The sequence below is a fragment of the Vidua chalybeata genome, chromosome 2, assembly GCF_026979565.1.
Source record: "Vidua chalybeata isolate OUT-0048 chromosome 2, bVidCha1 merged haplotype, whole genome shotgun sequence".
Classification (NCBI taxonomy): Eukaryota; Metazoa; Chordata; class Aves; order Passeriformes; family Viduidae; genus Vidua; species Vidua chalybeata.
The window spans coordinates 106,639,310-106,658,060 of NC_071531.1; positions in this window are offsets into that span (position 1 = coordinate 106,639,310).

Sequence of the window (18,751 nt, forward strand, 5' to 3'; positions counted from 1 at the left end):
GTGACCAGGAGATAGATGAGATTCTCTGAGACCCCAGAGAGGGTCAGTCCCCAGGGATACCCAAGGGGGAGGAGGCAGTTTTTGTGCTTATGGGGCTGTGAAGTACAGATCCAGCCTGTGACAGTAATGGCTGGAGGGCTTTGGCCACAGAAAGAAGATCAGGTCAGCACCTGAGATGCAGAGGAGGCACCAGGACCTGAATCCAGCCAAGAACCTGAGCCACAGAGCATCGCTGGGAGAAGGGATCTCCATCACGATGGAGACTCTCTGAGGCAGAGGATGCAGGGCCCTGCCTGCCAAGCTGAGCTGCTTCTCAGGAAGGATTGCTGCTTGCTGGGAGCCTGGGCAGGGTGGAGAGAACTCTGAGGTTATCCATCCCTTGGATGGTTCCCCCACAGCCGGGGAAGACCCAAGGCATGTCAGCTGTGATTGGTTTGGGGGAGAGGCTGTAGGGCAAGGGAGCTGGGGGTTAGATTTCCAGCCTGTCCCTGAGAGGGAAGGCTTGAGGAGAGGAGTGGCTGGGCCTTCCAGATCAACACCTAATGGGCAGCTGAATTTTACAGCAGTGATTTGGCTCTAGCAACCACAGGACCCTTCTTAAGGCTCAAGGACTGGGAGCCACCAGTATGGGTTGATGCCTCCCCAGCCTGACAGCTCTCCACACTGAGATAGCTGACTTGGGGGATGAGGGCAGAGAGCCGGGTGTTGTTTATCTGGACTTTACCAAGGCTTTTGAAACAGATCACTAAGTGATCCACAGAGGTGCTTTCATCCCTCATTTGTTCTGTGTGAGGCTATGATTTTCAAAGTGGAGAAATGCATCACACAGGAGTTCTAAAACTGTATCTTAAAGTTCTCTTAGGAATAGTCAATGAGCACCATTGAGTCCATACAACCAGTTATTTTGTTTTCCATTTTATTGAAAGCCACTTTTATTGACACTTCTGTTTGAGACCATTTCTTCAAGTTTTCCTATATTAAGAAAGATAAAATTGTGAAATATATCTGTGGTTTTCTGTGATGAAGGGCACAATGAGGTTGTTTAATTTTTTTTCTGTCATCTCTCAACTTTACAGGCCCTTGCCAGCTTACTGCTCCTAATGTATTAGAACTGGCTTTTATGGGCATTTTTTATGAGTTTAGCAAATTATTTCTCAAAACCTTCTTGGTCTGCCTTTGATTTGGAATCTAACTTGCCCCATACTATGCATTCTTTGTTTTCCTTGCTTTTGATTCCTATGCTCTTAATTCAGGAGCATGTCTTACTTTTACTAGGGACTGTGTTTGGTTATTCTAGGTTCTTCTTTGGGTTAGACTTTGGTCTTTGATTTTTTGTGGTGGGTTTTCATAGACTGATTTTAGTGGTTAATACCTAGTGCACCTAATTAGACAATCGTGTCTAATTAGCCCTTTTCAATTTAGTTTTAACAAGATTCTTTATTCTTATGTCCTTCAAATTCTTTGAATATTAATATACTATTATGAATTTTTTGCTTGCTCACTTCTTTAAGGATAGCAGCAGCTGGAGTATTTCAGAGCATTGCTTCAATAACTTTATCTTGAACTACAGGCGCTGTGCCTTGCTCAGAACTACAAGATTTGCTTTTCCCTTTGTGGTTTCTTTAACCACTTCTCTTATAGACAATCACCTTGGATACAATGTTAAGTTCTCTACCACCACCTCTTGTGATGATTACCAGTTTTTCTGGGGCTATTTTCTCAATATTGCCATGAGATAGAGGCACATGGTCCCACATGTGTTAGTAGAAGCAAGGTCAGAGAATGTTATCATGCATGTCCAAACAGCTGCCATCTTGCTTAACAGCTCAGATGCTGCCTTCCTGCACAGCTAATGCAAATTTTAAAGCCTGATAAAAGATATCTTTTCACCTTAAATTTATGGAGAATGTTCTTATTTTTAATGAGCTCTAGTTTACACCAGATTGTGGATCATCCCTTTAATTCTGCCATCACATTACTTGAGCAGAGACAAGTGCTGCTTTGAAGTGTCATTGTGCTGTGGAAAATCTGACATTCAGAGCTGAGTGCAAGATGTAGCACTAAGAAAGTGGAAGATGCAGACTCCCAGACAAGGACGTTTCTCTGAATTTTAATACACACCTGTATTTATTCTTCCAGTCCTTCTGATTCAAACATCACAATGTCTGTTTTGCATCAGAGAATTTAAGTCTTCTTTCATTTACAAGTTTCACAGGGAAAGTCAAAAGTAGGTCAGAAGACAACTTAATGTTGTGCTGTTTTTTTCCACCAGTAAAAAGGAGTGAAAGAACCACCTTTTATGATCAATATGGTGCCATTCTCTTTTGTGTTAAAAGCTGGGTGTTGCACTCTGTGTCAACTCTGCACAGCATGTTCCGTTACTTTAAAAGCCAAAACTTTAATTACTGGGTGGAGAACCTGAGAGGTTACCAAGACATGCATTATTTGGAACTTGCCTAGGGATGGAAGACAAAGTTGTTTTAAAGAAAGAATAAGAATAAACAGACATTTAGATCATGCTCGGGCAACAATACCCTACTTCTCCATTTTATACTTACAAATGATGCAGAGACATAAAATAAAGGGATGAAAAGTGGCCTTCTGTTTGCACTGACTATTAAATTACCTTAAAAGAATAATTTAAAAAAACTAATGGCATTGCAATGGAAAAGTTCCTGCTGCATAAGAAAATTTATTTGTACCTTAATGCATACTAAAAGGTACATTGTTGAAAAACAATTAAACCTAATTGTTGAAACTCAGGAGTCTGGCAAAGTGAGAGTTATAGTGTTAGTATGATTAATAGAGCCTTTTTAATTAAAGAAACCCAAGGAACTGCGCACCTTTGCAAAAGTTTTAAAGCAGAAAGGCAAAGTACAGATTTTCAGTAGTATTTTCCTAGTGTGGTCATTTACAACATTTTGGTGTGAGTCAAAATGAAAGAGTCGGAATTTGCAAACTGATATTATTGATCAGTGCATACCATTTTCTCAATAAAAAAAGGGACCCTCAATAAAAACTAACAAATTTTCAGTAAGTTGAGTATTCTGAAAGATTTTAAAGGGAAGAAATCAGTATTTGCAGGAATTGTCAGATGATCTCTCCCCTTAGATTATAATAGATTGAAGTTTAGAGTGGAATCATAAGACCTTTCAGGCTGAGAAAAGCTTCTAAGATCGGGTCCAATCATAAACCCCAAAATACCAAGTTCACCACTAAACTATGTCCCTCAGTGTCACATCTGTATCCATTTTAATACCTCCAGGGATGGTGACTCCACTCTCCTGGGCAGCCTGTTCATGGGATCATCTTTACAAAATTTTTCGTGTAGAATTTTTTCCCAATATCCATACCAAACATCCTCTGTTGCAGCGTGAGGTCATTTCCTCTCATTTGATTGCTTATTTCCTAGGAGAAGAGCCCAATCCCCACCAGACTAACCTCTCTTTTCAGGGAGTTGTAGAGAGTGATAATGTCCCCCCTAAGGCTCCTTTTCTCCAGATCAAACACTCCCAGCTCCCTCAACTGTTCCTCATAAGATTTGTGCTTCAGACAGACCCTTTCCCAGCTCCATTGCCCTTCTCTGGACACACTCCAGACCCTCAATGTCCTTCTTGTAGTGAGGAACCCAAATCTGAACACAGGACTTGAGATGTGGCCTCAGCAGTGCTGAGTGCAGGGGACAATCACTGCCCTGGTCCTGCTGTCACACCACTGCTGATCCAGGCCAGGTGCCATTGGCCTTCTTGGCCACCTGGGCACTGCTGGCTCCTGTTCAGTCACTGCTGACCAGCACCCCCCAGTCCTTTCATCATGATGAGCCACTTTCCAGCCACTCTGCCCTGCAGGGCTGCAGGGGGTTATGGTGACCCAAGTGCAGGACCAGGCATGTGGCCTTGTTGAACCTCAGGCCATGGATGGAGCCTGTGCAGATCCCTCTGTAGGGCCTTCCTGCCCTCCAGCAAATCAACATTTGCACCCAAACTGGTGTTCTCTGCAGAATGACTGAGTGAGCACTGCACTGTTGATAAAGCTATTAATCAGCATATTCCCAAAACTGAGCCCTGGGGAACACCACGACTGACTTATCCCAGGTGCATGTAACTCCATTCACCACCACTCTATACTCCACCATCCAGACAGTGTTTAGCCAGGGAAGAGTGCATCCATCCAAGCCATGAGCAGCCAGATTTTACAGATTACCCAGTCCTGCACTAGCTACCATTGTGGCATTTCTGTTCATTGTTCTCTTGATATATATATATATATAAAAATATATATAAATATAAATATAAATATAAATATAAATATAAATATAAATATAAATATAAATATAAATATAAATATAAATATAAATAAATATATATATAAATATATCAAGAGATATATTTTGTAAATATAATGTAATACAGCTCTCACTTTAATTTAGAAGACAGTAACTATGATAATTTACAGCTGCAGGATAACTCCATCCTCTCTTGTCTTGAAGTGAACTTTTAAAGATAAAGTAAAAGCCATTGTCATGCCACACTGTGCATCAGAAAACAGAGAACTGTTAGAATCCTGGATGCTGAGAATTTTAAACTTTCTGTGCTGAAAGGCACGGACGCACAAGAGAACACTGCATTTGACCTGAGGTTGCGGAACAGGATTTTAAAAATGATTCATAACACTGGGATTACGGGTGTGTAGTTGGTTAGAAGTCTGTGGTAGTCACAGGGTAGAAAACTTAGAGTTTAGGATTTTAGACTACAGAAATAAATATGAAGCAAGATGGAGGTTTTAAGGTGGAAGCAAGTTTTTCCTCTTTACCTTCTTCTTCCTTCTTCTTCATGGTTTGGGTGATGTTTTATGATTGGACAGAAAAGTCTGCATTGTGGGCTTCGAGGGATCAGTTATTGGGTTAAAAGGGAAAATAATCTAGGTGTCCTTTCTTAATCAAATAGTTCAGTTTTAAAAGACCTTGTAACAAGAGTTAGTTAGCCATTTTTGTGCCTTGCTAATATAAAAGCTACTGAACTCATGATAGTGAGACTGTAACATAGATAAGAAATAATAAACACCTGAATCCAAACATGAAACACTGTCTCAAGTACCTTCAATCCCAACCTTGAGTAACCAATAGAGAACACAGTATTAATTTCATTTATTCTGAGACTTTTTGTAGACAGAGTGGAAAGGTTTACAGGCCAGGTTTTTTACTGTACTACTTATTCCACATAGGTCATTAGCATTGATGAATCTAAATGTGATATCTAATGGCACATATCATCAGTACTTAGGAGTTTAAATTTTATATTTAATGGCAGCATGATCCAAATTTGGGAGACTTAATTCCAGGTCCTAATTCATAAACTTGGCAGTTGTCACTATGATTTGTGGCACTTGGTGATTCCAGTTATGGAGACCTAAAGCTCCCTTCTCCCTCTGGAAATACATGTGTGACTACCCCAGCCCATCTCCCTTGTGTTTTGTGAGTAACAACTGGAACTGCCTTCACAGGACTCCTTTATTGACTCAGGGAGCATTAGATTAATTCCTCTTTCTATTTTCTTAAATCCTTATCTGTGTTTGTGTAAATTATTTTGGGGAATATTAAATTATTGACATAAGGAGTGATGTGCATTAATATAGTTTACCTAATCACTGGAGTTAACTGCCACTAGGTAAAAACCCATTTACTTAATGGTGCTTTGTTTTTATTTTTATTGTTGTCTAGAAAATAGCTTTTTTAAAATTATTATCCTGAAGAGCTTAATATGTGAAGAGACTGAAGTGCATAAGCATTCTGGGGAGAAACCTATTGGTAATTAATACACTTCATAGTTTTCTTTTCCAAAACACTTAGCCTAATGACTGTAGAAATAAGGCAAAAAAATGTACTGTAATATTCCACTGTCTCCTGCTTTCTGTTTTAGACTGTTTACCTGTGTATAATGAGCTGTAGGCTGAGGCACTTTTGACTTCAAGAAAAATATACTTGTGATGATGTATTTTTTTAATATTACCACTGCCTTTTATCAATCTCATCTGCAGGAAATAGAACAAGAATTGTCTCAGTCAAGCAAAGTGCCTGGCTCCCAAATGGGGGTTTCTGTACTAGTACCAGGACCAAATCTCTTAACTGTAAAATAGAATAAATTAAATTACAAAAAAATAAAAATTACCTGGCTTCCATTCAGAATGCCATGGTTTCAAATATAGTGCTCTTTCAGATAGACTTGTGTTCAACAAACCTGCTCTTCGTATTTACTGTAGTTCTGTTTTAAAATAGAAAAGAAACTATTTGTAATGGGAAATCTTTTATGTATCACACATTTACAGTTATATTTGATGCATTTGACTAGTTTAGAGCATATTGGGAATGGCAGACATGCTATGCTATCATACCTTGTTCATGCTCAGAGCTCTAGAAAGAAATGCTTAAAAGAAAAATTGCTTGCAATCCCTAAGTAACAAATGCTTCAGAAGATTCTGTTCTTGTGTCAGTATTTCACAGGCTTAAGTTCAGAGGTCTGTTTGTGTTGTGAACAGGAATGGAAGTAGGGATATTCATGGTACCTCAGTTGTCAGAGTTGGTTAGGGCTGACAATTTTTATGTCCTAGTGTTATTTTTCATCATATTCTTGTTAGATTTATAAATGTTCAATCCTGTTTGCTTTAAAAATGTATTTTGTGATATTTTCAGGAAGTGAGGTGACTGTGCCTGACATTAAAATTTGGGAAATATGAGTGACATTTCAACGTTATCAGGAAATTATTTCTACAAATCCCTTGAAAGAGAGGGTTAGTAGAAAAGATGCAAAATTAATTTCAGCTGTGAATATACTGATGAATGTTGTTTGCAGGTTTACAAGCTTATCACAAGTACATGCAGAGATAATGTGGATTTAATATGAATTGTTGAAAGCAGGCATGACCTAGTGCACATTAACGTAAGCAGCAATTCAGGCTTTCTGCTTGTAGGAAAATATTGCATGAGGTGAGGACTGTACACATCCATTTTGGAAACAAGTATGAAAACTTGTTAAACAATGTTGCACCCGAGACATTGATAAAACTCCTCGAAAGATTATTATTCTATTCCATAGATTTCTACCAAATTATATTCACTTTGTTTACTTTACCCATTTAAGATTTCTAAACAAGTCTGTTTTCCTTTGCCCTCCAACTTAAGTTTCTGTTATGAATGTTTCAGCATAGAAGATATTAAAAAAAAAAAAACCAAAAACCAAGAGATTATTAAGGGATTTGACTCCTCTTTTCCTAAAGGACTTCTAATAGTGAGATTGTAGAAAACAATGAGTTAAGAATCCTGACTAACTTTTATTAAAAACATACATTCTGAGTGCATAAACATGTGTTTATACATAGTTTACCACAAATATAAATAAAGCTATATGCAAAATACAGTTCACATGTTATTCTCAAGAAAAATAATAGATGTAAAAATGTGTATTTTTATACCATATGTAAGAAATTAATTATTAATGTGACCTGAATATATAATATGTTAGTTTGATATAGCAGCAGATTATATTAGTCTTTTTGCCTAAAGTCTCATGCTATGAAAATGCAAGAAAGGTTTTCAAGATGTTTGTAGCCTAACTTTTACATGGGGAAGCCTGAGGCTGTCATTACTACGTGTTTTGTCACTGCAGCAGAAGGGGTTTTTGTAACCCAGATTTTCAGGAATCAGTAAGGAATATTTATACCACTGACTTAAGGAGGTATGAGGAAATGTTCTGAAATATTACTTTGTGTACATTAGAACAGACTGCATTAATCTGTTCATTGTCAGCAGAGAGCAAGATGTGAACAGTTATTTTGGAAACATGAACTGGGGATCTGACATCTGAAGTAAAAATTATGGTCCATAAAACCTGCTCAGATGTTGAGACAAAATGTTTAGAGCTGTCTAATCTTCCTGAGAAGCTCTCTTTTAAGTTTCTTTTAAGTTCTTGTCAGTTAATAAGTTAAATGTCGTGGCAGGCTTAGAACTGACCCAGTCTCTTGTTTCTGCAAAACTAAGTCAGAAACTACACAGATCCATACCTAAATACCCATCCAGTCTGTAAAATCTGAACATTTCTGGAACATGTTAGATGAAAGAAGTCTCTTATGAAAAAAAATATTTATAAGATATTTATTCTAAATAATTTTTAAATGTTTTGTTTTAAAACTATGTTCAAATGCTTTTAGAGTAAAGCCACTGTTACATAGTCCGTAACTTCTGTATCAGTGGCTTAAATGTTAGGCTGCTTTCTTATGCAGTGGAACACCAAAGTTCAGTTTTAGTTACAACTCTTGTCGCATCCTGAAAATGTGCTCTATTCAGAATAATAAGTTTTTCAAGATGGATGCTCTCCAAAATTAGGTAGAAAAAAAGTCCCTCAGGACTCCTATGCCCTGTGTAGAGCTATGATGACAACTACAGATTTCTGAGCCCCAGGGGGAGGTGTTCTGGCAACTGGGTTACTCTACCCCATTTCATACACTGTTTTATGCTTTAGAGCCTGTATTTTCATTTCTCTGTGACCACTTCTTGACTTTGTACCAAAATTGTGTGTCTTAAATTTTTCATGCAGTAGATGGAATCATTTCCCTTTGATGAGTATTTAAAGACTACAGCTGATATAAGTAGGAGACTGGTTCAGAGGAAATACAATGCAGCCATCCACTGCCAGTTTGAGAGATCCTAATGTCAAGCAAGAAGGAGTTAATGTGGACTTAAATATATCTGAAAGCAAACACACTTAATGATAATGACAAGTACTTATGCAAATGAACTGCTAATACTCATCCAGCCAGAGGTGATTAAGTCTTTTAGGCCAACTGGAGATTTCACCCAGCAGGGACTATGTGGTAAAAGACAAAGGTTTAAATAACTTGAGGGGTTATAGCTCTAGTGCTGCACTTAAGTCACATTTCTCTGAATTATCCTTCTTTTAATGTCTCTTCCCTTCCCCCAGGAAGGAGGTCACAACTTCAGTTACCTTGTAAATCTTTTAACCTACACATTTTAAGGCCTGTAAGAGCTCTGTAACCTATCCCAGAGTGATATGCTGGTATTAAATAGACTGGAATAATGAACGGACCTAAGGGATTATCTAGTCTGATACTTAATTATGTAGACTAGGATCAAGGGAGAGGAATGAAGGAATTACATCTGTCTCTCACTCCTGTGGTGTTTGTCCACAGAAAACAGTTATTGATACCTTTCTATTAAAAGCCTTGCAAAGGCAACACAAGCTGGAGTGAAATTTAGGTTTGTGTAATATGGTGAGAAGAGGTCTTCAAGCAAAATGAACTACCTTATCTGAAACAGAGAAAAGGAAAATTATTAGCTACTGTAATTCTGCTGTAATAGTTCTTTTTTTTATTCCCAATATTTCACTTAGTGTATCATGTTTATGTATTGTTATCATATAGTTAGATGCTATTGAAAGCCCTTTGTTGTGTATTTCATTGGTGAAAAAGAATGTACAAAGACATCTGTAAAGACAAAATAGAACATTTAGTAATAAAATGTTGTTCTAAGAAAAGAGGTTGGATATTTTTGCATATATTTAAGGCAGAATTGGTTTGTAACAAGAATACATCCACTTCAGACATATTTGTTTATATAAACACATATATATGTATTTTAGTATAAATTATCCAAGTTCTGCTTGCCATTGAAGGCTATTTTACTAAATATATTTTCCAGTCAGGCAGAAATTGGGTACTTGGTATACGCAATTACTTTAAACCTTTACTCAGAATTATTATTAACTGATTTGTGCTATTGTGACCAGTATTTCAGGAAAAAATAGCTGTACAGGCTTATGACTCAACAGCTTCAGGAAAAAGACAGTAGTTAACAGGTGTTATCAATCTGTCCTCAATGTGGTCTTCATAGCTGGGGGAAGAGGATCCAGCTGTCTGAGGTTTTCTGATTAAAAATTCCTCCTTAATAATCTCCCAGTCTTTTGCTTGTGCCCACACATGTTTTATACTTTTCAGTGGGCTTGGGGAAATGAATGGATTAGTAGCATCATGCATCTGAGTCAGCAAGTTAATTAAAGGCTGCATGTGTAAAATGGAACAATGAATTATTTAGTGGATAACAAACATGATCTAAAATTCCATTTACTCACATTTCAGGTCAATTTTTAGTTTCAAAATCCATATACCAAAACCTAATACTTTTGCATATTGCTAAAAGTAAATGTTTGCCAACAACACACTTGCTAAAGTTTCAACTGGAAGTCTGTCAGGGGCTTTGTGACTTTACATTTGGGATGTTTGCTTTTCTTCCTATTTCCCGTCCCCAGAGAAATTTCAGGCAGTGGTGAGAAGAGAATTGTTTATTTGAAAATAAACACTAAACATAAAAGCAGGTTATAGATTTGGACCCAAATTGCATACCATGCCGTGTTTGGAGAATCTCTTCTCAGATTTCAATATGGCTTTATAATGAACCATCTGAAACTATAGACATCAAAGCCCTGATTCAAATCAAGATCTGAGTTTCACAACACAAAATATATATACACTCACTCACACATCCTTGTGCTTGTTTTTCAAACATCTAGGCAACTTGAAGGGCTTTTTCCATGCAGAACCCTACGGCAAAAATATTTCTCTTTATTTCACTGGGACTTTTGCAAGGCCATGGTAAATCTAGACAGAATATTTTCCTGCAAAAGGGTTTAATTTCTGGCCATTTAAAAAAGTACTCTGGACTGGTTTTACTGTAACACATACTCTTCTGCACCTTTATCATCCTTCTCAGTATGAAAGGCCTTGTAAATCTGCAAGACTGACTTTCAGCAGTTCATTTAATGTATGATGTCCTAATTAGAAACAACTCCTCAATGTTTCTTTTATTTAGAGCCAAAAGAGGCCACAGATCTATTGTTCACAAGGACTGGTATCCATTTGGTGCAGGAGAGTGAAATACTTACTTTCTCAAATCAGTTTATGCAGTGTAGTTTGTATTTGAATAACTGAAATCAGTGGTAGATCTTTATAAAGCACATGACTGATATAAGCAGTTTTTCAATGAGCCATTATTGAAAGAAATATCTTGAATTGTCAGAGACTGGAAAGACCATAACATTTTTTCTTCTTGCCCACAAAGTTTTCTAAGGATTGAGATTTAAAAATTTGACAGGATACAAGAGACCTGGCTTTCTGAATGTTTTGAGTTTTCCTTTCTAAAAGCTTTACTTCTTCAAGAAATTTTAAGCTCTACTTGTTTCTTACTTCTGAAACTCTCCTATTCAAGCTCCTACCCAAGAATGGCAAAAGACCTTTTCAGATGTAGAAATCCATAGTTGTTTCTGTATTATTAAGTTATTCAGAATTCAGTTTTTAGTCCTAAATGACAATGCTGGGCAAGTTCATGTGCATCTTCCTTATTTTTCTGTCTTAGTAATGGTACATCAACCTTGGACAGAAATACACAGAATTCTACATCCCTGTCATTTGACACTGAAGCAAAAGTGAGAAATAAAGCATCCTTCTGACAAAATGCTATCTTCTTTCTTTCTTTCCCATATTTCTTCTCCCAAACCATTCTAGAAATTGATTATTTTTTTTCTGATAATTATCTAGATTTTGTTTTTTTTTAATTTTTATGATCAACCCTTATTGACTCATAGCTATCATACTCTAAAAACAATTCAAGACCCTCCTAATACTGATAATAAGCAAGAAAAATCTTTATTAAAAATTAGAATTCAAAATGTTTCTTTAAATTTACTGAAACTTATATAATAATAAAGACTACTTCATAGATACTGAATATATGAATATCAAGCTTTATTTTTAACAATTTATATTTAACAATTTATTTTCCTGCCTCATTATGCAGAAAAAATGAGTGTAGGCTGAGTCAAACTTTCATAAGGTGGTAGAATTTTTGTCAGCTTTTATTCTTCCAGAGGAAGTATCTGGGGGAAATGGATAATTACAATGACAATTTTTATTATCAAAATAATGTGCAAAATTTATGACCTGATAAATCTGTCCTTGGATGGAGATTCTCATTTTGATAATCCCCCTAAAATGAGTAATAAAGTACCTCCGATAGTAATAAACCATTTTTCTTTGACATTTCATGATAAGTGTAACAACAAATAAAGGAGGAACTTCAAAGACTGCTTACTTCAAAAGCTCTATAAAGTCCATTTGAATAAAATCCATGACTTTCATAAAAGTGGTGTTGAAAATGTCATGAATTAAATTAATGGTCTACATCTTCTTGCTTCATATTGCCTGTATTTTAATCATAATTTATTCTTCCGCACATCCTGCATGTTGTTGATTGAAGGAAATATTAAATCCAGCTGAGCTTTAAGCAATTTTAAAAGGAATGACTGAATATAATTATACTCGTTAATAGTCCTGAATCTGCTTTTTTATTTGCTGCTGTCTGTCATATAACAGATTGGTAAGCTTTGCTTTTTATAACTATCATTAATCTTTCACAAAGATTCAAAAAAATATCCATTCTATAACTATATTTCGTTAGCTTTCGTACTACAGTCTTGTTTAAATGTTCTAAGTGTACCAGAGAGGTGAATGACACAGATTTGATCAACTTCTGGGAAAGAAAACCAAATCAATATTTCCTAATAAAACAAAATAAATTTTTGATGTTCCAGTTACAAAGAAAAGCTTATTTAAGAACAGGCTGGATTGATTCTGAAACCAATCATTTTAGAGCATAAGGTTTCTTGATAGTTATGAAGAGCAATGACAATGTAGACCATAGTGTCCAGCTCATTATTGTTCTTTTACACCACATGCTTTTGTGTATGATGGGACTTTTTTTGGTAGTGGTACACTCAGAGAAAAATTAAGGTATCATAGATTATCCTGAGTTGAAAGGGATCCATACAAATCATTGAAGTCCAATTCCTGGCCCTGACAGGACACCCCAAAAATCCCACCATGTGCTTGATGGCATTTTCCAAACACTTCTTGAGCTGTCAGGTTTGGTGCTGTGACCACTTCCCTGGGGAGCCTGTTCCAGTGCCCAATCACCCTCTGGGGGAAGAACCTTTTATTAATATCCAGCCCAAACCTCTCACGACACAGCTTCAGGCCATTCCCTCAGGTCCTGTCACTGGTCACCAGAGGAAAGAGATCAGTGGCTGCCTCTCCACTTCCCCTTGTGAGGATGTTGAAGACCAACAAGGTCTCCCCTCATTCTCTTCTTCTCCAGGCTGAACAGACCAAGTGACCTCACACGCTTTCCCTCAAGTTCCTTCACCCTCTTTGTAGCCCTCCCTTGGATACTCTTTTGTTGGTGTCCTGAGGAAAAAAAGGGATCAAGAGTGCCCTGCCAGGGATAAGGCCCTTTTCTTGGAATACTTGATCTGTCATGTGCTGGAGAATGTCACCACACACCATGACTGACAGGGAGCCAGTTTTCTCCCTGTCAAGTTCCTCCAGCATTTTTACTGCTCATTAAATTTTCTCTGCCTTTCTGTAAGAGTAACAGCAAGAGCTATGAAGAAGCCTAGAGGTCCTAGTGAGCTCCACTGGGATGGAGGCAGGACACGCAGAGAGGTGGAGCAACTTCTTCAGGCTCTTGGCTGAAGTGGGTGAACCACCCAAACTGACTCAGTGCACCACCAGGATCACTGCTCGCTGCTGCTAATGAAAAGCAGATTTGCTGGTGCTCTCATGAATGGTGCTACATCACTTTCTGGGTACCACTGGCTGTGTGAGCTACCAAGGAATTCATTAGAGATCTGCATAATATTCCATTATATATCTAACTCCTTTTTTTTGGTGTTGTTTGTTTGTTGTTTTGTTGAGGGGTTCTTTCTCTTTCTCTGTGTAGGATACATTGCTGTGCATATCACTATTTTTTTTATAATCTCCTTCCCAATCTGTCCTTTTTTTTCATATATTTTTTTCCTTGCATGTCATTGCTGGTAATGATGGTGTTTTTCTTCGTCAAGTCTTTATTTTATCTGAAGTGATAAAAGTGGAAACAAAACCTCAATTGCATAAGAATACTAGTGCATGCTGCATCAAAACCAGTACTGTGTTATTTTTCAGTAGCAGATAAGTTTTCTCTCTAAAACTGACCTTGCAATTTATCCACTGGGGAGGTAGATAACACAACTACACCCTTTGAGATAATAATTATTACTGTAGTAATGTTGGACAGATATTTATCTGATTCTTTTCGGAGAAGGAATTGATATTTTAATATAGTATTCCCAGGCTATATTTCTGTTAACAACATTAACAAATGCCTGCAAAAGTCATATTGAGCCACAGAAGCTCCCTTAAGAAACTTCAGCCATATAAATATGGTAACTGAATCCTTGTGCAGCTCAGCTACAGAGCAATGATATACCAGTGCCTGAATGTTTCTTTGAGATCACATTAGTTTCCTCTTGGGATAGCTGGAAAAGGTCAAGATGCATAAAGTAAAAGAGGGAATAACAAGGAAACTGATCCCATATGTCACCAAATAACCTTTCTTATTCTTAAGTGACTCCTTCAAGTTAACATGGTCAGACATGAACCTAAACATGCCCGTGGTTTTCTGGTAAGGCTGACAATGCCTGAGAAGGTTTGTAGCACTACAAACCCTTTTTGTCTGTGAATTCACTCAGCAGCAAGTACTGCTTTTTCTGCCACTGGAAAAGTCTGTCAGCCTCTGTGTTTAGCCTAAACTGTACTCCAAATATATTCTGGAAGAGATGCAGGGGGGAGGAATGTAGTGCAGAATGGTGGTTTGCAGCATAGATACACAAACAGTAGGGACGTTTCAGGTTTCTGGGGCAGTTCTTCAAGAATGTCTCAACCAATATCTCTCACAAAACCTCAGAAACATGATAAGCTAAAGAGAACCCATCGGTTTAGATAATATCAATGCCATAAAGGTCTACATACTGTATTTTGGGGGGGGGGTTGCCTTTTTCTTTTTATTTTTTAAGATGATGTCTCATTTATGATTTCTGCTTTCATTTATGATTTTTCCTTTCATTACTGTAAAACAGTTTCTCTCCACAAATTTAATTTGTTTATATTTTGCACAAAGTACAAGGGTGTAAGTGTGAAACATACTTTTAAATGAAAAAGGGCTTGTAGAGATTATTCACAAGGTATTTTTATGGGGTTTGTTTTGCATTTCTATTTGAGTTATGTAGGTGCAAGAAACTTTTATGGGAAAAGTAAGATATTTTGTACAGTCAAGTGTTTCAAGTTAAAGATGTCACCAGTTGTAAGCTTTTTGTGCTACTTCATATTATTCTGCCACCATAATTTTGATTTCAATGGTCCTTTAAATAATCACTTGAGGAAACACTGAAATCAGCTAATGAACTGTGTGCTTTAAAGTGCCAACCGTGTCATTTTAATAGGTATCTGTGTCATATAAGTCAGATTTTTGTACCATACACTGACTGACTTTATAAAGCAGAAGAGAATTATTAAATAGTAGTTTTATACTCATATTTCATTGTTTAAAATTAGATATATTAGATGACTGACATTGTGTTTTCATGTGCATGACTTTAGCTCTACATGTTTACTTTTTGTGGGCTCTGAGTGGAGAGAAAATGAGAAGAAATGTGTATTCTTTCATTTGCAATATAGAAGGGGAGATGTGCCAAGAAAACAAAGAAGGGGAGAAGAATCATGTGTGTAAAACCAAGGAATCCAGACAAGGAGAAATCTGCTATTGTAGGGATGAGAGTTGAACTCCTAAATGTCATAGTCTGACTTGTCATGTTTAAATTAAAATAGAAAATTCTACTCTTTTCTCATGTAACTGAAAAGTTGTGAGGAGAAATCTCAGCCTGAATTGATGTAAATTTAGTGCAACTATTCAGAATCAAGAAGTTCTTGGATTAATTACAAGTAGAATAGCCTAAGCATGAGGCAGATTAATACTGTATGTTGAGCCATGTCTGCAAAATGTGCAACAAGGCTGAAATGTATTGTCAGACAGCAGTAGTTCAGTCCCCACCACAGATCTTAAAATACTATTAAGAATAGATAAATAATGTTAATAATGTCATCAGTAAAACTTTGTGCTTATAGATGTCTAAGCACAGGAATTAAAACTTAATTAGTTAAGAGCTCTTTTGTCACTATTATCTTACTTCTCTGAGAATTGGTATAAAAATATGGCCTTATTAGATGATCAGCTAAAATACCTCCTTTTGCAAAATGCAAAATACATTGTTTGTTTCTTTGTGTGTGTGTGTGTGTTTTTTGTTTTTTTTTTTTTTTTAATTAATTCCAAAGTAACAATCTGTAGAAGTAAAAGCCTGGCCCCAGTGACACTGACTATGTGACTGTGTTTTCAGCTGTCATTTTTGTGCTTTAGCCCCAGTGTAAGACACTCTGACTGTGTGATATTACTAAATAAGAAAAGCACCAAACCCCTGACACCAGTGCTGAGCACTCTTAAGGACTAAGCCCCTGTTAAAATGTCATCTGCACACCTTCCCTTAACAAAAGAATTATATATTCTATATTTTTATTTTCATATTTATTATCTTTAAATATTAAAATATTGGATATATTGTACATATTGTGTGCTACCCAGGAAAAAAGTAGGCCCAAAGAAGAATGTAAACCACAAAGTAAGGACCATTTGAGATTTCTTTTGCTTTGCAATAGTCACTCTATTGTTTATCATTCGCCAGACCTTAAATTTCCTTTTTTACTATTTCACAATTTTCAATCCTGTGTGTAGTTAAAGCTGAGCACACTTTTTAAGCTTTAATTTAGTTCTGCACAACCCCAGGCAAACCCAACCCCAGGCAAACCCTGAGCATGGCAGATGTGTGACAGAGTGAGTTCTTTGTTGCCATTTAAGTAGATTTTTACCATGCAGAGTCAGGCATCAATCTTAGGTCCTCGGAATTGTGGTCTGGTGGTATCTTTGTCTTCCTACAGCAGGGTATTATATTCCTAACCACATGATTGAAATTGTACTTCTAGAAAATATAAAGAAATTTGAAGTCTTTGATAATCTATACGTACTGAGATCTAATTGCCGATCAGTGTGTCCAGTATTCCCTCAGATATGGTTTATTTTTCTTTACAAATGAGTTCACGTTTAGTGCTGCTTACTCCCACTGAGATGTGATCCATAGGTTCTCACAGGTGAAAGGAGGGGACAGGGTCTCAGATCTCAGGAGGGGCTGGCTGGCCATAATAGCAGGACTCAGTAAAGTGACCTGATATACCCAGGTGAGTGGGTTTCGTGCATCGCTTTCAACTGACTCTTCATCATGAGAAAATGAAAACACACATTTTCAAATCCACTGGCCTGTGGCATTCCCTTTCTGCCCACAGAACAGCTATAGATTTTACTATTCCCCTTTTTTCTGTGTCTTATTTGGTACAAACTTCTCCCCCAAAACCACTGTGCTTTGCTTCCCTGTTTGAAATACAATGGATCTGCTTTTTCGTTTTTTTTTTAAGAAATGACATAACTAATCAGCTTCTGAGGGGAAAAAATCGAGACAGCTAACACATATTCATTACCGGGAGTGTTGTGCAGGCTGCATTTTTTCCTCACAAGATTGATTAATTAAATATTTATGAAAGAGAAACACCTGGCATACTTCCATAAACAAATAGGTCTCCTGTGGGTTTGCAACAGCTGAGGAGAGTTTTGAGGGACCACAGGGATCTCAGGGTAAAGACTTCCTCACAGCTTGAGTTCTTACACATTGCTGTTTCTCATAAATATGCACCAACACAGAAATAATTTCTATTTTGGAGACAGAAAGTGCAATATCAACAGATGAAATCTAAAAGACAGCCAAACAGAAAGGTAAAGATAAGGCAGAACAGAAGTACTGTATGTGGCGAAAATGGCTCATTTTTATTTATCTAAGTAGGGTCTAAGGAGGCTCAGACAACTGGGCCTCTTTTTTCAGGTATTTATCTAAGGCTGGTAGTTAAATACTGAAAGCCTTAGACTGAAGAGATCTGTTGAAATCTAAGGGCAAGGGTTAAGAAATTATGCAAGACACCTAAAAGTGGGAAATTCATTCTGTTCACTATTTCAGCTGCTCTTCCAGATGGATCTGCTTTATAGATACTTCCCAGACTCTTCATCTTCAGTGGAATGTGTTCACTGGTATGTCACTGCTTTAAAAATAAAAATAATTGTGCCACTGACTTCAGCTACAATGTAGCTGGCATGATTGCTTTTATCGACCACTGCTTTACTGTGGCCAGTTTCCTAAAAGTGATTGTTTTAGTTCTTGGGAGTGGATGTAATGTAGCTGTTAGTGTCAAATTCTTGTGCAATATCTTTTACATGTGCTTACATGCCATGTGCTTGCTGTCTGTTGTATTATACTTCATCATTCTCCAGCTATGATTTTTTGGGGAGGAAACCTTAGAAACTGATCAGCTGCAGTGAAACTTAGAAGTTTAAGGTTCAGCCTATATGGGAAATTGTCAAGCCATTTTAATTGTTTTGTGTTCCTGAAGCCAAAGTCTAAAGTCGCTTATTGTGATGAGAATTTCTGATATTGGTTATATCAGAAATATATATTAATTTCTCAGTCTCAAACACAGTAAAATATATAGGTTCACAAATGCAGTTTATAAAAAAAGCATAAGTATTTTAACTTGTTTTTGTTCTTTGCCACAGCTGGACAAATATTAGAAGAAAACAAAGCCTTTTTCATTTTTAAATTCTGAAACAGAAAATATTGTTTATAAGAGAAAAAGGTGTTTTTGAAAGTTCAGATTGTTAATCATT